Source organism: Phyllobates terribilis, unplaced genomic scaffold (assembly GCF_046119375.1).
Source record: "Phyllobates terribilis strain yellow unplaced genomic scaffold, ASM4611937v1 Scaffold_682__1_contigs__length_827410, whole genome shotgun sequence".
NCBI lineage: Eukaryota > Metazoa > Chordata > Amphibia > Anura > Dendrobatidae > Phyllobates > Phyllobates terribilis.
In genome coordinates this window covers 640,397-662,131 of record NW_027363442.1, presented here as the reverse complement: position 1 = coordinate 662,131, position 21,735 = coordinate 640,397, and the positions used below count along the sequence as shown (strand labels likewise).

General features: G+C 44.6%; 12 non-coding genes and 2 pseudogenes across 12 annotated transcripts; all 14 read right to left on the bottom strand.

Moving 5' to 3' along the window:
- Positions 1-352: 352 nt before the first annotated feature.
- Positions 353-543, bottom strand: LOC141235596 (U2 spliceosomal RNA). The gene has a single exon (XR_012301366.1). It is a non-coding gene; the product is annotated as a U2 spliceosomal RNA (small nuclear RNA).
- Positions 544-1,658: 1,115 nt separating this feature from the next.
- On the bottom strand, positions 1,659-1,841 carry LOC141235761 (U2 spliceosomal RNA). The gene has a single exon (XR_012301523.1). It is a non-coding gene; the product is annotated as a U2 spliceosomal RNA (small nuclear RNA).
- A 6,192-nt stretch (positions 1,842-8,033) lies between these two features.
- LOC141235595 (U2 spliceosomal RNA) lies at positions 8,034-8,224 on the bottom strand. The gene has a single exon (XR_012301365.1). It is a non-coding gene; the product is annotated as a U2 spliceosomal RNA (small nuclear RNA).
- A 1,115-nt stretch (positions 8,225-9,339) lies between these two features.
- Positions 9,340-9,530, bottom strand: LOC141235687 (U2 spliceosomal RNA). Its single transcript, XR_012301454.1, has one exon. It is a non-coding gene; the product is annotated as a U2 spliceosomal RNA (small nuclear RNA).
- A 1,115-nt stretch (positions 9,531-10,645) lies between these two features.
- LOC141235593 (U2 spliceosomal RNA) lies at positions 10,646-10,836 on the bottom strand. The gene has a single exon (XR_012301364.1). It is a non-coding gene; the product is annotated as a U2 spliceosomal RNA (small nuclear RNA).
- A 1,115-nt stretch (positions 10,837-11,951) lies between these two features.
- LOC141235708 (U2 spliceosomal RNA) lies at positions 11,952-12,142 on the bottom strand. The gene has a single exon (XR_012301475.1). It is a non-coding gene; the product is annotated as a U2 spliceosomal RNA (small nuclear RNA).
- A 1,114-nt stretch (positions 12,143-13,256) lies between these two features.
- On the bottom strand, positions 13,257-13,449 carry LOC141235736 (U2 spliceosomal RNA). The gene has a single exon (XR_012301503.1). It is a non-coding gene; the product is annotated as a U2 spliceosomal RNA (small nuclear RNA).
- A 471-nt stretch (positions 13,450-13,920) lies between these two features.
- LOC141235803 (U2 spliceosomal RNA) lies at positions 13,921-14,059 on the bottom strand (annotated as a pseudogene).
- A 1,115-nt stretch (positions 14,060-15,174) lies between these two features.
- LOC141235765 (U2 spliceosomal RNA) lies at positions 15,175-15,359 on the bottom strand. Its single transcript, XR_012301527.1, has one exon. It is a non-coding gene; the product is annotated as a U2 spliceosomal RNA (small nuclear RNA).
- Positions 15,360-16,153: 794 nt separating this feature from the next.
- Positions 16,154-16,245, bottom strand: LOC141235804 (U2 spliceosomal RNA; annotated as a pseudogene).
- A 1,115-nt stretch (positions 16,246-17,360) lies between these two features.
- On the bottom strand, positions 17,361-17,551 carry LOC141235592 (U2 spliceosomal RNA). The gene has a single exon (XR_012301363.1). It is a non-coding gene; the product is annotated as a U2 spliceosomal RNA (small nuclear RNA).
- Positions 17,552-18,666: 1,115 nt separating this feature from the next.
- On the bottom strand, positions 18,667-18,857 carry LOC141235591 (U2 spliceosomal RNA). The gene has a single exon (XR_012301362.1). It is a non-coding gene; the product is annotated as a U2 spliceosomal RNA (small nuclear RNA).
- Positions 18,858-19,972: 1,115 nt separating this feature from the next.
- Positions 19,973-20,163, bottom strand: LOC141235679 (U2 spliceosomal RNA). Its single transcript, XR_012301447.1, has one exon. It is a non-coding gene; the product is annotated as a U2 spliceosomal RNA (small nuclear RNA).
- Positions 20,164-21,272: 1,109 nt separating this feature from the next.
- Positions 21,273-21,463, bottom strand: LOC141235590 (U2 spliceosomal RNA). The gene has a single exon (XR_012301361.1). It is a non-coding gene; the product is annotated as a U2 spliceosomal RNA (small nuclear RNA).
- Between the last annotated feature and the right edge of the window lie 272 nt (positions 21,464-21,735).

Genomic DNA, 21,735 nt, shown 5'->3' with positions numbered 1-21,735 from the left:
TTGCAACAATATACTGAAAGGTCAATTATATTGTGCAGCTTATCTCACCACCTGTAGTTATTTAGGTGAAAGCTCCAAAATGCTTGCCTAATATGTCTGTTTATCCAAAAGGAAGTAAAAAGGGAGAGCTAGAAAGATAGCATTGCATCACATTACATGGCAATGCAATGCACAGTTGCTGAAGTTGAACCAAAATGAGCTTGTAATCTGGCTTCTGCAACTTTGAACATGAAAAATCCAATGAGAAGAAGAAAAGCAAAGCCAAAGAGTCCATCCCAAAATCTGACAAACAAGCAAAATGAACAAAAAACATTGAATTCAATTCTTTCTGATTTTAGAAACTGCATTAAAGAAGGGGTGCACCGGTCCTGGAGATACTGCAATACCAGGTCAATGCGTGGAGTGGACAGAGCAAGCTCTTTTTCCATCTCCCTGTTCTAAAAATCCATTTAATATATGGTCCCCAGATAGGGGACGTATCAGATATTAAACTGATAAGAACAGATACTACACTTGATCTTAGCCAAAAGGCCGAGAAGCGATAACCAGAATTGGTTTCAAACTACGGAGCCACCCAAGGATCCTGAAAAGTCCATTTGTGGAGATGAGCTCCTGGACTCCCGTTAAGAAGACATGTTGTCAACCTCTAGATCCCTTACATGCCTGCACTTTTCGGCTTGCTGCTGCTGCAATCCACGCGTTTTAGATCTGCATAACTCCACCTCTTTAAACACAGCACCTTCACCCCCTGCTGTTCCCACCCGCCTCAACACCATTGGAAGGGAGGAGAACCAATTAAGGCGGGGGGTGGGGTGGAACGAGCAGCTGTCTACCCTTAGCAGGAGGGCTCCTGATTACATACCTCTCCTGCTGCTGCTGCTGCTGGCTGTCCAGCAGCAGACTGAAGGTGGCTGCTGCTGTGCACAGGTATATAAAGGCTCAAAGCCTATTATGACACGCGCAGCCAGCGTTCCATTGCCACATTCCATCTACTGCAGGCAGGATACCTGGCTGGCTGAATGTCGCTGAGAAGCTCACAGAGACCGCCATAAGCAACAGTTTAACAGAATGCCACAGACTAATCAACCAAACTTTTTGGGTTGGGTTCTCTTTTATAGTCTGCAGGCATTAAATGAAAGAAGTCAGTGTTCCAGCAGAAGGAGACAACGTTTCAGAAAAGGCATTGTAGCAAACCAAAAAAGAAATTTTAAGCGCAGCAGAGTAACCAGCGCACATACCTGTTAGCTCAGGTGAGTTTAAAAGGCTGCTGTTGATAACAAGGGCATTTGCTAAATAGATGGTGTGTGTGCAACAATATACTGAAAGGTCAATTATATTGTGCAGCTTATCTCACCACCTGTAGTTATTTAGGTGAAAGCTCCAAAATGCTTGCCTAATATGTCTGTTTATCCAAAAGGAAGTAAAAAGGGAGAGCTAGAAAGATAGCATTGCATCACATTACATGGCAATGCAATGCACAGTTGCTGAAGTTGAACCAAAATGAGCTTGTAATCTGGCTTCTGCAACTTTGAACATGAAAAATCCAATGAGGAGAAGAAAAGCAAAGCCAAAGAGTCCATCCCAAAATCCGACAAACAAGCAAAATGAACAAAAAACATTGAATTCAATTCTTTCTGATTTTAGAAACTGCATTAAAGAAGGGGTGCACCGGTCCTGGAGATACTGCAATACCAGGTCAATGCGTGGAGTGGACAGAGCAAGCTCTTTTTCCATCTCCCTGTTCTAAAAATCCATTTAATATATGGTCCCCAGATAGGGGACGTATCAGATATTAAACTGATAAGAACAGATTTTTTTTTTTTTTTTTAACCAAATCAGATAGGCCGGAGCATAAGCTCAATCAAATCGACTTACAAAAGCCTTTCATTGACACTTAGCCTTTCATCACACTTGGTATATAATCAAAAATAAAACCAAACCTTATCATCAGGTACATTATACACTACGAATTAAACTTTACCAAAAACCTCCACTTTTTAAACTTCCAGATCCCTTCAGCATCTATAATACTTCCACGTTCCTGATCCCAGAGGTATATTACATACATACGTGACAGAATCAATCTCAAACATTCATTAACTGACATTTTCTTCCTTTTAAAAACTAACAAATTCCTCGCATCCCACAAACTTTCAATTACACACACCACCAACAACCATAAAATCCTATCCTTAATTCTACTACATGCACCCATCCCAAACATAGCAAGTTTCCAATTAACATACTTTACACCCACCAATTCCTTGCAAAGTCCCCCTATACCCTTCCATACATCATATGCAAAATCACAATCCCATACCATATGTCTAACATGCTCTCTCAAACCACATCCATCCCTCGGGCATACCTCAGATTTAACTAAATCCCTCTTCTTTTGCACATCTCTAACAGGCAAAATGTCATGCAATATCATCCAAGCGATATCTCTCTGTCTGTTAGTCACACCATCTATACTTAATTTTCTCCACATCTCGGTTACTTCCTCCCCTCTCAACCCATTGATATTACATACCACCTCACGCTCACGCACCATCCTAATGACTTTCTTCTTTTGCCTAAAATCACTCATGTTAACGGACAACAAATCATACTTCCTTACAAATTTCTCAACACAACCATACCATACAGGACACTTAAAAGCAACAGGCACTCTAGCATCCCTTTTGACCCACTTTAAGCCATAAAGCATCCATCCAGCCGAATACTTCATCATATAAGCACACTTATTACTTTTCCCTAGAACCACCACCACCATTTTCACGTAACTAATCCCTAAAAAGAAATCAATATTTGGAAAATCCAAACCACCATTTACACATAACTTATAGACATATTCCCGTTTCAATTTCTCCATGCGACTTCCCCAAAGAAAATTAAAGATGAATTTCTCAGTTTTCCTAATTTTCTTAAAAGCAGCAGGATATACATTCGCAACAAACAACAAAATAGGCAAAATAACCGCCTTAATAATCAGAACTTTCCCAGTCAGAGTTAATTCTCTCATTCGCCAAAAATTCAACTTGCGCACCACTCTCACCCCACAATGTTCCCAACTCTCATTTCCTTTCAAATCATCATTAAACTTAATCCCAAGCACCTTTATTGCACCATCCTCACACCTCACACCATCCATCCGTACATTCCTCTCACCAAAACATTTAAAGGAACTCTTAGTCCAATTGACCTTAAAAGCTGAGACACTACAAAACAAACTTAATATCAACCTTGTCCTACTCATCGCAGCCATATTCCCACTCACAATCACTACATCATCCATGTAACCTAGAATTCTCACATCCTTTCCATTACTCCCAGGAATCATCACACCTCTCATAAACTTATCCTTCCTAACCATACACATCAACACTTCAATCACACTAATAAACAAAAAAGGGGACATAGGGCACCCCTGACGCACTCCTGATTTAATTCTCACTTTCTCACTCAACCACCCATTCACCAAAAATTCACTTGAAACATTACAATACAAACTCCTAACACAGTTTACAAAATTCCTGGAATAACCCATCTTAGACAAAACCTTAAACATAAAGCTATGTGACACACGGTCAAAAGCTTTTTCAAAATCAACCGAAAACAACAAACATTTCTGCTTACGACTCATACAATCCCCAATCACATCACGCAACAACACCAAATTTTCAGTCATACTTCTCCCAGGCACTGCACACACTTGATCTTCATCCACCACACCGCCAATCACTTCCCGCATCCGGCTAGCCAACAATTTACTAAACACCTTATAGTCTGCATTCAAAAGGGTGATTGGCCTCCAATTCCCCAAATCCTTTTTATCACCTTTCTTATGAACCAAAACCACCACCCCATCTCTCATAGATTCACTCAACATATTCTCCGTGAACATATACTGGCACACCTCCAATAAGTCATTTCCCATCGTGTCCCATTCCTTAACATATAACTCCACGGGCAGTCCATCCTTCCCAGGTGTTTTATTCTTACTCGCAGACATCACCACTTTTTTAACTTCATCCAACACAATTACATCATCCAATATTTCACGTTCATCCTCACCCAAACAACCTTCTAAACACCCCAAAGCATCAGTCAACATCCTATCATCAACCCATTTTTCCCCATACAACTCCTTATAAAACAACACCACCTCCTGCATCACATCCTTCCCACTCACACACACCCCATCGCCATTCACCACCTCATCCATATCTACTTTCTTCCCAAAAACTTTTTTGAAAAAAAACCTTGTGCATTTCTCATTTTTCTCCAAATGTTCAATCTTAGAACGGTAAATAATTTCTTTCCCTTTACCCTCAATATATTTCTTAATCTCTTCTTTCACTTGACACATCAAAACATCCACATCCACTCCAATCATCCTTAACTTCCTCAGCCACTCCAGTCTAGAGCTTAAATCATTAAATTTTGCTCTATTCATTGCTGCTTTCCTCCTGCCCCTTTTTCTAAAGAAAAAAACAATCTCACTCTTCATCCAGTCCCACCACTCAAGCACATTCCTGTAATCACTTTTTTTATCCCTCCACCTAACATACATTCGCCTAAAATCACACATGATCCTATTATCTTCCAGCAAACGCACATTAAGTTTCCACACGCCACCACCATATACAAAGGAAATCTTACCTTCTAGACGTGCCCTCAAACACACATGGTCAGAGAAGGGAACATCTTCCTGCTGGAAATTCCTACAAATAACATTTTGTGAAGAAAAGAAGATACGGTCTATTCTAGACTCTATGCCTCCCCTGTCGGCCTTATAGGTCGCAGGAGGTGGATTACCTAAAAAAACTTCCGCAGCATCCTGTAAGGAAAAATCCGCCACAAGACTCTTGAGTCTTTTACCTGTAACATCCATCTTATCCCCCTCCGTCACACAATTGAAATCTCCAACAAAAATTATTGGCATTTTGCCAGATAAAAAAAAACATAATTTCTCAAAAATTTCCAGCCTCTCCCCTTTATCTATTGGTGCATACATATTTACCACCCTAACCCTCCACCCCCTACAATTTAACTCACATATTACACACCTCCCCGCCTCCACCACCATGTAACTTTCTATCTTAACACTATAACCCTTCACCAAAACACCTACCCCACAATTTTTATTACATACAGAACCAGACCACACACTTTGACCTAAAGGCCATGCATTTTCACTTAAGGGATCGGAGATCGCACACTCCTGCACACAGTATACGTCCGCATCCAAGTTGCTCAAGTAGTCCAAAATTGCCACTCTTCTCGACTCAGATTTAATCAGCCGAACATTTAGCGACAAGATGCTGAGAGCAACTTGGGCACCCATCTATTAATTTGATGTGGCAGGTCACGACAACATGCCCACCTGTACATCATCCTAACCCTTCTGGGGGTAGGACGCTGGACGTGCAGATATCGTAGTTTGTGCCTTCCCCCAAAAAAGACACATCTTGGGGATCGGATGCAGTAGGGTACACCCGGGCTGGACTCACACTGCAGTCACTTAAAGGGGAAAAGGATGGTTCAGTTTTCTTCTTTTTCTTCACTGAAGCGCCTCCATCTTCATCTGAACTATAATCCCGCCGCTGGGGGTCAAAGTCCCCCTGACATCCCTCCTCCTCAAGGTCAGAAACGACATCGCTCCAGGCCACATGCGGTGTTCTGGTCAGATCAGACTCCTCTTCCCCCTGCAATGTAACCATCATGTCTGGAATTTCAGCCTCCAGATCCTCCACCGGGGCCACTTCCATGCCTATGCGATCATCAGTTATCGTCTCAGACTCACTGACATCTGAAGCCACAGACGCGGCCCTCTGCACCGGTGGCTCAGGTGCCAGCTCCATATTTCCTCTTACATTCACACGAACCAGTTCTGGAAAAGCAACCCGAGCCTCCTCCTCATCCAGGAAAGCCAGAGTAGATATCGGAGCAGTCGGAGTTGGAGCAGTCGGAGTTGGAGCTGTGGGTGCAGGAGATTCATTTCTTCTCCTTCCCCTTCCCGCTGCCCCCGCATATGAACCAGGATGGAATATACAGTCTCTGAAGGCATGCCCCTTCTCTCCGCAGAGGTTACAGACTATTTCATTTTTGCAATTATTGGAAGAATGACCCACCTCATTGCACTTCCTGCAAATAATCTGTCTGATGTCGCATGCTTCCTGAGTATGGCCATACCTCCTACAATGACGACAAAACCTGGGCGCATTGGGGAAGAACAGGTAACCCCGCTCACTCCCAATGGAAAAATTTGATGGAGGATAATGTATACCCCCTGGTTCATCAGGACTTTCCCGGAACTTGACCATGAAACGATATTTACCGGTCCATAGTTCCTCCTCATTCATGACTTTTACTGCCACCTTGGTAATATAGCAGTGCCTATTTAGAAAGGCATAAATCAAAGCCAAGTCCACATGTGGGTTGTACATGAAAACAGTCAGAGGTACCTCTTTGGAGCAATACAAGATGACAAAAGTCAGCCCATCCAAATATTGATTGTCCAGATTCTTTTTCAAACAATCATAGAAATTGTTGCAAACAGCCATAGAAGTAAATACAAGATTATACTTGCTTTTGAATTGCTGGAGGCACAAGATTTCTTCCTTCTTCACTTCAAGGAGTCCAAACAAAATCTCCTTCACCACGAAGCTGAGGGTAAAGATTCCTTCTTTGCCTTCTTCCACATCAATCTGGATTCCAAACTTCACTCGAGCCTCACCGGGCCCAGCGTATCGAATGCGTCCCATTATCGCTAGTCGTGTCTACTGGCCAACTCCTTATAGCAGCAAGTGGCTTAAGCCATAAAATGGCGATGCCACAGGGCCAAGAGTTAACGCACAGACAGCCAAATGACTAGACCCATTACAGATCTGAGCCAAAAGGCCGAGAAGCGATAACCAGAATTGGTTTCAAACTACGGAGCCACCCAAGGATCCTGAAAAGTCCATTTGTGGAGATGAGCTCCTGGACTCCCGTTAAGAAGACATGTTGTCAACCTCTAGATCCCTTACATGCCTGCACTTTTCGGCTTGCTGCTGCTGCAATCCACGCGTTTTAGATCTGCATAACTCCACCTCTTTAAACACAGCACCTTCACCCCCTGCTGTTCCCACCCGCCGCAACACCGTTGGACGGGAGGAGAACCAATTAAGGCGGGGGGTGGGGTGGAACGAGCAGCTGTCTACCCTTAGCAGGAGGGCTCCTGATTACATACCTCTCCTGCTGCTGCTGCTGCTGGCTGTCCAGCAGCAGACTGAAGGTGGCTGCTGCTGTGCACAGGTATATAAAGGCTCAGAGCCTATTATGACACGCGCAGCCAGCGTTCCAGTGCCACATTCCATCTACTGCAGGCAGGATACCTGGCTGGCTGAATGTCGCTGAGAAGCTCACAGAGACCGCCATAAGCAACAGTTTAACAGAATGCCACAGACTAATCAACCAAACTTTTTGGGTTGGGTTCTCTTTTATAGTCTGCAGGCATTAAATGAAAGAAGTCAGTGTTCCAGCAGAAGGAGACAACGTTTCAGAAAAGGCATTGTAGCAAACCAAAAAAGAAATTTTAAGCGCAGCAGAGTAACCAGCGCACATACCTGTTAGCTCAGGTGAGTTTAAAAGGCTGCTGTTGATAACAAGGGCATTTGCTAAATAGATGGTGTGTGTGCAACAATATACTGAAAGGTCAATTATATTGTGCAGCTTATCTCACCACCTGTAGTTATTTAGGTGAAAGCTCCAAAATGCTTGCCTAATATGTCTGTTTATCCAAAAGGAAGTAAAAAGGGAGAGCTAGAAAGATAGCATTGCATCACATTACATGGCAATGCAATGCACAGTTGCTGAAGTTGAACCAAAATGAGCTTGTAATCTGGCTTCTGCAACTTTGAACATGAAAAATCCAATGAGGAGAAGAAAAGCAAAGCCAAAGAGTCCATCCCAAAATCCGACAAACAAGCAAAATGAACAAAAAACATTGAATTCAATTCTTTCTGATTTTAGAAACTGCATTAAAGAAGGGGTGCACCGGTCCTGGAGATACTGCAATACCAGGTCAATGCGTGGAGTGGACAGAGCAAGCTCTTTTTCCATCTCCCTGTTCTAAAAATCCATTTAATATATGGTCCCCAGATAGGGGACGTATCAGATATTAAACTGATAAGAACAGATACTACACTTGATCTTAGCCAAAAGGCCGAGAAGCGATAACCAGAATTGGTTTCAAACTACGGAGCCACCCAAGGATCCTGAAAAGTCCATTTGTGGAGATGAGCTCCTGGACTCCCGTTAAGAAGACATGTTGTCAACCTCTAGATCCCTTACATGCCTGCACTTTTCGGCTTGCTGCTGCTGCAATCCACGCGTTTTAGATCTGCATAACTCCACCTCTTTAAACACAGCACCTTCACCCCCTGCTGTTCCCACCCGCCTCAACACCGTTGGAAGGGAGGAGAACCAATTAAGGCGGGGGGTGGGGTGGAACGAGCAGCTGTCTACCCTTAGCAGGAGGGCTCCTGATTACATACCTCTCCTGCTGCTGCTGCTGCTGGCTGTCCAGCAGCAGACTGAAGGTGGCTGCTGCTGTGCACAGGTATATAAAGGCTCAGAGCCTATTATGACACGCGCAGCCATCGTTCCATTGCCACATTCCATCTACTGCAGGCAGGATACCTGGCTGGCTGAATGTCGCTGAGAAGCTCACAGAGACCGCCATAAGCAACAGTTTAACAGAATGCCACAGACTAATCAACTAAACTTTTTGGGTTGGGTTCTCTTTTATAGTCTGCAGGCATTAAATGAAAGAAGTCAGTGTTCCAGCAGAAGGAGACAACGTTTCAGAAAAGGCATTGTAGCAAACCAAAAAAGAAATTTTAAGCGCAGCAGAGTAACCAGCGCACATACCTGTTAGATCAGGTGAGTTTAAAAGGCTGCTGTTGATAACAAGGGCATTTGCTAAATAGATGGTGTGTGTGCAACAATATACTGAAAGGTCAATTATATTGTGCAGCTTATCTCACCACCTGTAGTTATTTAGGTGAAAGCTCCAAAATGCTTGCCTAATATGTCTGTTTATCCAAAAGGAAGTAAAAAGGGAGAGCTAGAAAGATAGCATTGCATCACATTACATGGCAATGCAATGCACAGTTGCTGAAGTTGAACCAAAATGAGCTTGTAATCTGGCTTCTGCAACTTTGAACATGAAAAATCCAATGAGGAGAAGAAAAGCAAAGCCAAAGAGTCCATACCAAAATCCGACAAACAAGCAAAATGAACAAAAAACTTTGAATTCAATTCTTTCTGATTTTAGAAACTGCATTAAAGAAGGGGTACACCGGTCCTGGAGATACTGCAATACCAGGTCAATGCGTGGAGTGGACAGAGCAAGCTCTTTTTCCATCTCCCTGTTCTAAAAATCCATTTAATATATGGTCCCCAGATAGGGGACGTATCAGATATTAAACTGATAAGAACAGATACTACACTTGATCTTAGCCAAAAGGCCGAGAAGCGATAACCAGAATTGGTTTCAAACTACGGAGCCACCCAAGGATCCTGAAAAGTCCATTTGTGGAGATGAGCTCCTGGACTCCCGTTAAGAAGACATGTTGTCAACCTCTAGATCCCTTACATGCCTGCACTTTTCGGCTTGCTGCTGCTGCAATCCACGCGTTTTAGATCTGCATAACTCCACCTCTTTAAACACAGCACCTTCACCCCCTGCTGTTCCCACCCGCCTCAACACCGTTGGAAGGGAGGAGAACCAATTAAGGCGGGGGGTGGGGTGGAACGAGCAGCTGTCTACCCTTAGCAGGAGGGCTCCTGATTACATACCTCTCCTGCTGCTGCTGCTGCTGGCTGTCCAGCAGCAGACTGAAGGTGGCTGCTGCTGTGCACAGGTATATAAAGGCTCAGAGCCTATTATGACACGCGCAGCCATCGTTCCATTGCCACATTCCATCTACTGCAGGCAGGATACCTGGCTGGCTGAATGTCGCTGAGAAGCTCACAGAGACCGCCATAAGCAACAGTTTAACAGAATGCCATAGACTAATCAACCAAACTTTTTGGGTTGGGTTCTCTTTTATAGTCTGCAGGCATTAAATGAAAGAAGTCAGTGTTCCAGCAGAAGGAGACAACGTTTCAGAAAAGGCATTGTAGCAAACCAAAAAAGAAATTTTAAGCGCAGAAGAGTAACCAGCGCACATACCTGTTAGCTCAGGTGAGTTTAAAAGGCTGCTGTTGATAACAAGGGCATTTGCTAAATAGATGGTGTGTGTGCAACAATATACTGAAAGGTCAATTATATTGTGCAGCTTATCTCACCACCTGTAGTTATTTAGGTGAAAGCTCCAAAATGCTTGCCTAATATGTCTGTTTATCCAAAAGGAAGTAAAAAGGGAGAGCTAGAAAGATAGCATTGCATCACATTACATGGCAATGCAATGCACAGTTGCTGAAGTTGAACCAAAATGAGCTTGTAATCTGGCTTCTGCAACTTTGAACATGAAAAATCCAATGAGGAGAAGAAAAGCAAAGCCAAAGAGTCCATCCCAAAATCCGACAAACAAGCAAAATGAACAAAAAACTTTGAATTCAATTCTTTCTGATTTTAGAAACTGCATTAAAGAAGGGGTGCACCGGTCCTGGAGATACTGCAATACCAGGTCAATGCGTGGAGTGGACAGAGCAAGCTCTTTTTCCATCTCCCTGTTCTAAAAATCCATTTAATATATGGTCCCCAGATAGGGGACGTATCAGATATTAAACTGATAAGAACAGATACTACACTTGATCTTAGCCAAAAGGCCGAGAAGCGATAACCAGAATTGGTTTCAAACTACGGAGCCACCCAAGGATCCTGAAAAGTCCATTTGTGGAGATGAGCTCCTGGACTCCCGTTAAGAAGACATGTTGTCAACCTCTAGATCCCTTACATGCCTGCACTTTTCGGCTTGCTGCTGCTGCAATCCACGCGTTTTAGATCTGCATAACTCCACCTCTTTAAACACAGCACCTTCACCCCCTGCTGTTCCCACCCGCCTCAACACCGTTGGAAGGGAGGAGAACCAATTAAGGCGGGGGGTGGGGTGGAACGAGCAGCTGTCTACCCTTAGCAGGAGGGCTCCTGATTACATACCTCTCCTGCTGCTGCTGCTGCTGGCTGTCCAGCAGCAGAATGAAGGTAGCTGCTGCTGTGCACAGGTATATAAAGGCTCAGAGCCTATTATGACACGCGCAGCCAGCGTTCCATTGCCACATTCCATCTACTGCAGGCAGGATACCTGGCTGGCTGAATGTCGCTGAGAAGCTCACAGAGACCGCCATAAGCAACAGTTTAACAGAATGCCACAGACTAATCAACCAAACTTTTTGGGTTGGGTTCTCTTTTATAGTCTGCAGGCATTAAATGAAAGAAGTCAGTGTTCCAGCAGAAGGAGACAACGTTTCAGAAAAGGCATTGTAGCAAACCAAAAAAGAAATTTTAAGCGCAGCAGAGTAACCAGCGCACATACCTGTTAGCTCAGGTGAGTTTAAAAGGCTGCTGTTGATAACAAGGGCATTTGCTAAATAGATGGTGTGTGTGCAACAATATACTGAAAGGTCAATTATATTGTGCAGCTTATCTCACCACCTGTAGTTATTTAGGTGAAAGCTCCAAAATGCTTGCCTAATATGTCTGTTTATCCAAAAGGAAGTAAAAAGGGAGAGCTAGAAAGATAGCATTGCATCACATTACATGGCAATGCAATGCACAGTTGCTGAAGTTGAACCAAAATGAGCTTGTAATCTGGCTTCTGCAACTTTGAACATGAAAAATCCAATGAGGAGAAGAAAAGCAAAGCCAAAGAGTCCATCCCAAAATCCGACAAACAAGCAAAATGAACAAAAAACATTGAATTCAATTCTTTCTGATTTTAGAAACTGCATTAAAGAAGGGGTGCACCGGTCCTGGAGATACTGCAATACCAGGTCAATGCGTGGAGTGGACAGAGCAAGCTCTTTTTCCATCTCCCTGTTCTAAAAATCCATTTAATATATGGTCCGCAGATAGGGGACGTATCAGATATTAAACTGATAAGAACAGATACTACACTTGATCTTAGCCAAAAGGCCGAGAAGCGATAACCAGAATTGGTTTCAAACTACGGAGCCACCCAAGGATCCTGAAAAGTCCATTTGTGGAGATGAGCTCCTGGACTCCCGTTAAGAAGACATGTTGTCAACCTCTAGATCCCTTACATGCCTGCACTTTTCGGCTTGCTGCTGCTGCAATCCACGCGTTTTAGATCTGCATAACTCCACCTCTTTAAACACAGCACCTTCACCCCCTGCTGTTCCCACCCGCCTCAACACCGTTGGAAGGGAGGAGAACCAATTAAGGCGGGGGGTGGGGTGGAACGAGCAGCTGTCTACCCTTAGCAGGAGGGCTCCTGATTACATACCTCTCCTGCTGCTGCTGCTGCTGGCTGTCCAGCAGCAGACTGAAGGTGGCTGCTGCTGTGCACAGGTATATAAAGGCTCAGAGCCTATTATGACATGCGCAGCCAGCGTTCCATTGCCACATTCCATCTACTGCAGGCAGGATACCTGGCTGGCTGAATGTCGCTGAGAAGCTCACAGAGACCGCCATAAGCAACAGTTTAACAGAATGCCACAGACTAATCAACCAAACTTTTTGTTTGGGTTCTCTTTTATAGTCTGCAGGCATTAAATGAAAGAAGTCAGTGTTCCAGCAGAAGGAGACAACGTTTCAGAAAAGGCATTGTAGCAAACCAAAAAAGAAATTTTAAGCGCAGCAGAGTAACCAGCGCACATACCTGTTAGCTCAGGTGAGTTTAAAAGGCTGCTGTTGATAACAAGGGCATTTGCTAAATAGATGGTGTGTGTGCAACAATATACTGAAAGGTCAATTATATTGTGCAGCTTATCTCACCACCTGTAGTTATTTAGGTGAAAGCTCCAAAATGCTTGCCTAATATGTCTGTTTATCCAAAAGGAAGTAAAAAGGGAGAGCTAGAAAGATAGCATTGCATCACATTACATGGCAATGCAATGCACAGTTGCTGAAGTTGAACCAAAATGAGCTTGTAATCTGGCTTCTGCAACTTTGAACATGAAAAATCCAATGAGGAGAAGAAAAGCAAAGCCAAAGAGTCCATCCCAAAATCCGACAAACAAGCAAAATGAACAAAAAACATTGAATTCAATTCTTTCTGATTTTAGAAACTGCATTAAAGAAGGGGTGCACCGGTCCTGGAGATACTGCAATACCAGGTCAATGCGTGGAGTGGACAGAGCAAGCTCTTTTTCCATCTCCCTGTTCTAAAAATCCATTTAATATATGGTCCCCAGATAGGGGACGTATCAGATATTAAACTGATAAGAACAGATTTTTTGATTGAATATATCTTTTATTAGCACAAAAAATAAGTTAACAGACAGTGTACAGTGCCGCAGCCCAGTACACCCAGAATTCTACATCATATTTACATAGCATGAGGATACGACGCACTAACTAGACACATCACACCCCTATGCTACACAAAACACTCAATCTGAAAGAAAAAGCATGTCAATCAATACAGTACGACGAACCGTGATAAGGGATGGGGATTGGGAAAAAGGGGATGGGGAGGGGAAAATCACAGGCCCGAAGCTTTATTGAAAGACAAGACACATAAGGGGAGAGGGGGGAGGAGGGGTTTAGTCCTCATCCTCGTCCTCCGGACCGTCCTCGATGGAATAGTCTCTGAGCAGGCTGTGGATCAGCCTGCGGCAGTCCTGGATGGACATCCTCTCCCTCCTCAAGATGAGCCGGTTCCTGGCGACCCAAACGGCATCCTTGAAGCAGTTCATAAGGCGCCAAGCCTCCTGGATGGCTCCGACGGTATGAACCCCAGGGAAGAGTCCATAAAGCACAGAATGGTGCGATAGGCTCGCCCTGGGGACAGAGTTCCTCAGGTCGTCCTCAAGGGCAGTCAACAGGCGCTGTGCAAATCAGATACTACACTTGATCTTAGCCAAAAGGCCGAGAAGCGATAACCAGAATTGGTTTCAAACTACGGAGCCACCCAAGGATCCTGAAAAGTCCATTTGTGGAGATGAGCTCCTGGACTCCCGTTAAGAAGACATGTTGTCAACCTCTAGATCCCTTACATGCCTGCACTTTTCGGCTTGCTGCTGCTGCAATCCACGCGTTTTAGATCTGCATAACTCCACCTCTTTAAACACAGCACCTTCACCCCCTGCTGTTCCCACCCGCCTCAACACCGTTGGAAGGGAGGAGAACCAATTAAGGCGGGGGGTGGGGTGGAACGAGCAGCTGTCTACCCTTAGCAGGAGGGCTCCTGATTACATACCTCTCCTGCTGCTGCTGCTGCTGGCTGTCCAGCAGCAGACTGAAGGTGGCTGCTGCTGTGCACAGGTATATAAAGGCTCAGAGCCTATTATGACACGCGCAGCCAGCGTTCCATTGCCACATTCCATCTACTGCAGGCAGGATACCTGGCTGGCTGAATGTCGCTGAGAAGCTCACAGAGACCGCCATAAGCAACAGTTTAACAGAATGCCACAGACTAATCAACCAAACTTTTTGGGTTGGGTTCTCTTTTATAGTCTGCAGGCATTAAATGAAAGAAGTCAGTGTTCCAGCAGAAGGAGACAACGTTTCAGAAAAGGCATTGTAGCAAACCAAAAAAGAAATTTTAAGCGCAGCAGAGTAACCAGCGCACATACCTGTTAGCTCAGGTGAGTTTAAAAGGCTGCTGTTGATAACAAGGGCATTTGCTAAATAGATGGTGTGTGTGCAACAATATACTGAAAGGTCAATTATATTGTGCAGCTTATCTCACCACCTGTAGTTATTTAGGTGAAAGCTCCAAAATGCTTGCCTAATATGTCTGTTTATCCAAAAGGAAGTAAAAAGGGAGAGCTAGAAAGATAGCATTGCATCACATTACATGGCAATGCAATGCACAGTTGCTGAAGTTGAACCAAAATGAGCTTGTAATCTGGCTTCTGCAACTTTGAACATGAAAAATCCAATGAGGAGAAGAAAAGCAAAGCCGAAGAGTCCATCCCAAAATCCGACAAACAAGCAAAATGAACAAAAAACATTGAATTCAATTCTTTCTGATTTTAGAAACTGCATTAAAGAATGGGTGCACCGGTCCTGGAGATACTGCAATACCAGGTCAATGCGTGGAGTGGACAGAGCAAGCTCTTTTTCCATCTCCCTGTTCTAAAAATCCATTTAATATATGGTCCCCAGATAGGGGACGTATCAGATATTAAACTGATAAGAACAGATTTTTTTTTTTTTATCGAAAGCCCGAATTCGTGTACAAAACCCGAGTGCGCTTAAAAAAGTGACAAGTGCCACAAAAAAAAGTGCACTAGGATGCTGGTCTTCTTGAAACCTTCTCCAAAAGGAGAAGGGTCCCCCAAACCATTCCCCGTCCCTCCGTGCCAGAAGGCCACAGCGAGGCACAGGGACAAATAGCCACCTCCAGCCGGAGCCAGAGGCGACCCAATCTTACCCTCAATACCTGCCCGAGTTCTCACCCGAGCAAGGCACTGGGAGCCAAAGACTGTGCTCCCCTCCCGGAAGAGGGGAGCCAACAACGCTCTCCTCCCGAAAGAGGAGAGCCAGGGGGGTTCAGGGGGGAGCGGAACCTGATGGCCACACACTCCCCCCCTAGACCTGCCAAGAGAGGAACCCGTAAGGGAACCGCATCCCGACAAAATCCTAGTAAGGACGTGGACACACGTGAAAAAGTGGACACACAGTGACAAAAAAATATTAAATAAATAGTGAAGGTTTCACAGTATAATACTGCCCGGACCTTCGACCGGGAATTGAAAAATTCCCCATCCTAAGGCCAGAAGGCCCGGAATAAGGGTGTGTGTGAAGAAAGAAATATTGAAGTGCTAGTGCAAATGTGCCATAAACTCAAGTGGGGTTCCCAATCCCAGTGAGTTAAGGCACCCCAGGGTCACCACTCCTGGGGCACTTCACACTTCGGGCTTTCGATCTTCCCCGGCCCAATGGCGTCGATCCTGGGGGGCCATGCTTTCCACCAGATGACTATATTAGCCACCTGGCGTACTAACAAGCGCCTAAACCCCAGTGTGCATAATGTATCAATCTACTAGGGCGGCAAACATCCAAAACCGCCTTTTCGAAAGATACTACACTTGATCTTAGCCAAAAGGCCGAGAAGCGATAACCAGAATTGGTTTCAAACTACGGAGCCACCCAAGGATCCTGAAAAGTCCATTTGTGGAGATGAGCTCCTGGACTCCCGTTAAGAAGACATGTTGTCAACCTCTAGATCCCTTACATGCCTGCACTTTTCGGCTTGCTGCTGCTGCAATCCACGCGTTTTAGATCTGCATAACTCCACCTCTTTAAACACAGCACCTTCACCCCCTGCTGTTCCCACCCACCTCAACACCGTTGGAAGGGAGGAGAACCAATTAAGGCGGGGGGTGGGGTGGAACGAGCAGCTGTCTACCCTTAGCAGGAGGGCTCCTGATTACATACCTCTCCTGCTGCTGCTGCTGCTGGCTGTCCAGCAGCAGACTGAAGGTGGCTGCTGCTGTGCACAGGTATATAAAGGCTCAGAGCCTATTATGACACGCGCAGCCAGCGTTCCATTGCCACATTCCATCTACTGCAGGCAGGATACCTGGCTGGCTGAATGTCGCTGAGAAGCTCACAGAGACCGCCATAAGCAACAGTTTAACAGAATGCCACAGACTAATCAACCAAACTTTTTGGGTTGGGTTCTCTTTTATAGTCTGCAGGCATTAAATGAAAGAAGTCAGTGTTCCAGCAGAAGGAGACAACGTTTCAGAAAAGGCATTGTAGCAAACCAAAAAAGAAATTTTAAGCGCAGCAGAGTAACCAGCGCACATACCTGTTAGCTCAGGTGAGTTTAAAAGGCTGCTGTTGATAACAAGGGCATTTGCTAAATAGATGGTGTGTGTGCAACAATATACTGAAAGGTCAATTATATTGTGCAGCTTATCTCACCACCTGTAGTTATTTAGGTGAAAGCTCCAAAATGCTTGCCTAATATGTCTGTTTATCCAAAAGGAAGTAAAAAGGGAGAGCTAGAAAGATAGCATTGCATCACATTACATGGCAATGCAATGCACAGTTGCTGAAGTTGAACCAAAATGAGCTTGTAATCTGGCTTCTGCAACTTTGAACATGAAAAATCCAATGAGGAGAAGAAAAGCAAAGCCAAAGAGTCCATCCCAAAATCCGACAAACAAGCAAAATGAACAAAAAACATTGAATTCAATTCTTTCTGATTTTAGAAACTGCATTAAAGAAGGGGTGCACCGGTCCTGGAGATACTGCAATACCAGGTCAATGCGTGGAGTGGACAGAGCAAGCTCTTTTTCCATCTCCCTGTTCTAAAAATCCATTTAATATATGGTCCCCAGATAGGGGACGTATCAGATATTAAACTGATAAGAACAGATACTACACTTGATCTTAGCCAAAAGGCCGAGAAGCGATAACCAGAATTGGTTTCAAACTACGGAGCCACCCAAGGATCCTGAAAAGTCCATTTGTGGAGATGAGCTCCTGGACTCCCGTTAAGAAGACATGTTGTCAACCTCTAGATCCCTTACATGCCTGCACTTTTCGGCTTGCTGCTGCTGCAATCCACGCGTTTTAGATCTGCATAACTCCACCTCTTTAAACACAGCACCTTCACCCCCTGCTGTTCCCACCCGCCTCAACACCGTTGGAAGGGAGGAGAACCAATTAAGGCGGGGGGTGGGGTGGAACGAGCAGCTGTCTACCCTTAGCAGGAGGGCTCCTGATTACATACCTCTCCTGCTGCTGCTGCTGCTGGCTGTCCAGCAGCAGACTGAAGGTGGCTGCTGCTGTGCACAGGTATATAAAGGCTCAGAGCCTATTATGACACGCGCAGCCAGCGTTCCATTGCCACATTCCATCTACTGCAGGCAGGATACCTGGCTGGCTGAATGTCGCTGAGAAGCTCACAGAGACCGCCATAAGCAACAGTTTAACAGAATGCCACAGACTAATCAACCAAACTTTTTGGGTTGGGTTCTCTTTTATAGTCTGCAGGCATTAAATGAAAGAAGTCAGTGTTCCAGCAGAAGGAGACAACGTTTCAGAAAAGGCATTGTAGCAAACCAAAAAAGAAATTTTAAGCGCAGCAGAGTAACCAGCGCACATACCTGTTAGCTCAGGTGAGTTTAAAAGGCTGCTGTTGATAACAAGGGCATTTGCTAAATAGATGGTGTGTGTGCAACAATATACTGAAAGGTCAATTATATTGTGCAGCTTATCTCACCACCTGTAGTTATTTAGGTGAAAGCTCCAAAATGCTTGCCTAATATGTCTGTTTATCCAAAAGGAAGTAAAAAGGGAGAGCTAGAAAGATAGCATTGCATCACATTACATGGCAATGCAATGCACAGTTGCTGAAGTTGAACCAAAATGAGCTTGTAATCTGGCTTCTGCAACTTTGAACATGAAAAATCCAATGAGGAGAAGAAAAGCAAAGCCAAAGAGTCCATCCCCAAATCCGACAAACAAGCAAAATGAACAAAAAACATTGAATTCAATTCTTTCTGATTTTAGAAACTGCATTAAAGAAGGGGTGCACCGGTCCTGGAGATACTGCAATACCAGGTCAATGCGTGGAGTGGACAGAGCAAGCTCTTTTTCCATCTCCCTGTTCTAAAAATCCATTTAATATATGGTCCCCAGATAGGGGACGTATCAGATATTAAACTGATAAGAACAGATACTACACTTGATCTTAGCCAAAAGGCCGAGAAGCGATAACCAGAATTGGTTTCAAACTACGGAGCCACCCAAGGATCCTGAAAAGTCCATTTGTGGAGATGAGCTCCTGGACTCCCGTTAAGAAGACATGTTGTCAACCTCTAGATCCCTTACATGCCTGCACTTTTCGGCTTGCTGCTGCTGCAATCCACGCGTTTTAGATCTGCATAACTCCACCTCTTTAAACACAGCACCTTCACCCCCTGCTGTTCCCACCCGCCTCAACACCGTTGGAAGGGAGGAGAACCAATTAAGGCGGGGGGTGGGGTGGAACGAGCAGCTGTCTACCCTTAGCAGGAGGGCTCCTGATTACATACCTCTCCTGCTGCTGCTGCTGCTGGCTGTCCAGCAGCAGACTGAAGGTGGCTGCTGCTGTGCACAGGTATATAAAGGCTCAGAGCCTATTATGACACGCGCAGCCAGCGTTCCATTGCCACATTCCATCTACTGCAGGCAGGATACCTGGCTGGCTGAATGTCGCTGAGAAGCTCACAGAGACCGCCATAAGCAACAGTTTAACAGAATGCCACAGACTAATCAACCAAACTTTTTGGGTTGGGTTCTCTTTTATAGTCTGCAGGCATTAAATGAAAGAAGTCAGTGTTCCAGCAGAAGGAGACAACGTTTCAGAAAAGGCATTGTAGCAAACCAAAAAAGAAATTTTAAGCGCAGCAGAGTAACCAGCGCACATACCTGTTAGCTCAGGTGAGTTTAAAAGGCTGCTGTTGATAACAAGGGCATTTGCTAAATAGATGGTGTGTGTGCAACAATATACTGAAAGGTCAATTATATTGTGCAGCTTATCTCACCACCTGTAGTTATTTAGGTGAAAGCTCCAAAATGCTTGCCTAATATGTCTGTTTATCCAAAAGGAAGTAAAAAGGGAGAGCTAGAAAGATAGCATTGCATCACATTACATGGCAATGCAATGCACAGTTGCTGAAGTTGAACCAAAATGAGCTTGTAATCTGGCTTCTGCAACTTTGAACATGAAAAATCCAATGAGGAGAAGAAAAGCAAAGCCAAAGAGTCCATCCCAAAATCCGACAAACAAGCAAAATGAACAAAAAACATTGAATTCAATTCTTTCTGATTTTAGAAACTGCATTAAAGAAGGGGTGCACCAGTCCTGGAGATACTGCAATACCAGGTCAATGCGTGGAGTGGACAGAGCAAGCTCTTTTTCCATCTCCCTGTTCTAAAAATCCATTTAATATATGGTCCCCAGATAGGGGACGTATCAGATATTAAACTGATAAGAACAGATACTACACTTGATCTTAGCCAAAAGGCCGAGAAGCGATAACCAGAATTGGTTTCAAACTACGGAGCCACCCAAGGATCCTGAAAAGTCCATTTGTGGAGATGAGCTCCTGGACTCCCGTTAAGAAGACATGTTGTCAACCTCTAGATCCCTTACATGCCTGCACTTTTCGGCTTGCTGCTGCTGCAATCCACGCGTTTTAGATCTGCATAACTCCACCTCTTTAAACACAGCACCTTCACCCCCTGCTGTTCCCACCCGCCTCAACACCGTTGGAAGTGAGGAGAACCAATTAAGGCGGGGGGTGGGGTGGAACGAGCAGCTGTCTACCCTTAGCAGGAGGGCTCCTGATTACATACCTCTCCTGCTGCTGCTGGCTGTCCAGCAGCAGACTGAAGGTGGCTGCTGCTGTGCACAGGTATATAAAGGCTCAGAGCCTATTATGACACGCGCAGCCAGCGTTCCATTGCCACATTCCATCTACTGCAGGCAGGATACCTGGCTGGCTGAATGTCGCTGAGAAGCTCACAGAGACCGCCATAAGCAACAGTTTAACAGAATGCCACAGACTAATCAACCAAACTTTTTGGGTTGGGTTCTCTTTTATAGTCTGCAGGCATTAAATGAAAGAAGTCAGTGTTCCAGCAGAAGGAGACAACGTTTCAGAAAAGGCATTGTAGCAAACCAAAAAAGAAATTTTAAGCGCAGCAGAGTAACCAGCGCACATACCTGTTAGCTCAGGTGAGTTTAAAAGGCTGCTGTTGATAACAAGGGCATTTGCTAAATAGATGGTGTGTGTGCAACAATATACTGAAAGGTCAATTATATTGTGCAGCTTATCTCACCACCTGTAGTTATTTAGGTGAAAGCTCCAAAATGCTTGCCTAATATGTCTGTTTATCCAAAAGGAAGTAAAAAGGGAGAGCTAGAAAGATAGCATTGCATCACATTACATGGCAATGCAATGCACAGTTGCTGAAGTTGAACCAAAATGAGCTTGTAATCTGGCTTCTGCAACTTTGAACATGAAAAATCCAATGAGGAGAAGAAAAGCAAAGCCAAAGAGTCCATCCCAAAATCCGACAAACAAGCAAAATGAACAAAAAACATTGAATTCAATTCTTTCTGATTTTAGAAACTGCATTAAAGAAGGGGTGCACCGGTCCTGGAGATACTGCAATACCAGGTCAATGCGTGGAGTGGACAGAGCAAGCTCTTTTTCCATCTCCCTGTTCTAAAAATCCATTTAATATATGGTCCCCAGATAGGGGACGTATCAGATATTAAACTGATAAGAACAGATACTACACTTGATCTTAGCCAAAAGGCCGAGAAGCGATAACCAGAATTGGTTTCAAACTACGGAGCCACCCAAGGATCCTGAAAAGTCCATTTGTGGAGATGAGCTCCTGGACTCCCGTTAAGAAGACATGTTGTCAACCTCTAGATCCCTTACATGCCTGCACTTTTCGGCTTGCTGCTGCTGCAATCCACGCGTTTTAGATCTGCATAACTCCACCTCTTTAAACACAGCACCTTCACCCCCTGCTGTTCCCACCCGCCTCAACACCGTTGGAAGGGAGGAGAACCAATTAAGGCGGGGGGTGGGGTG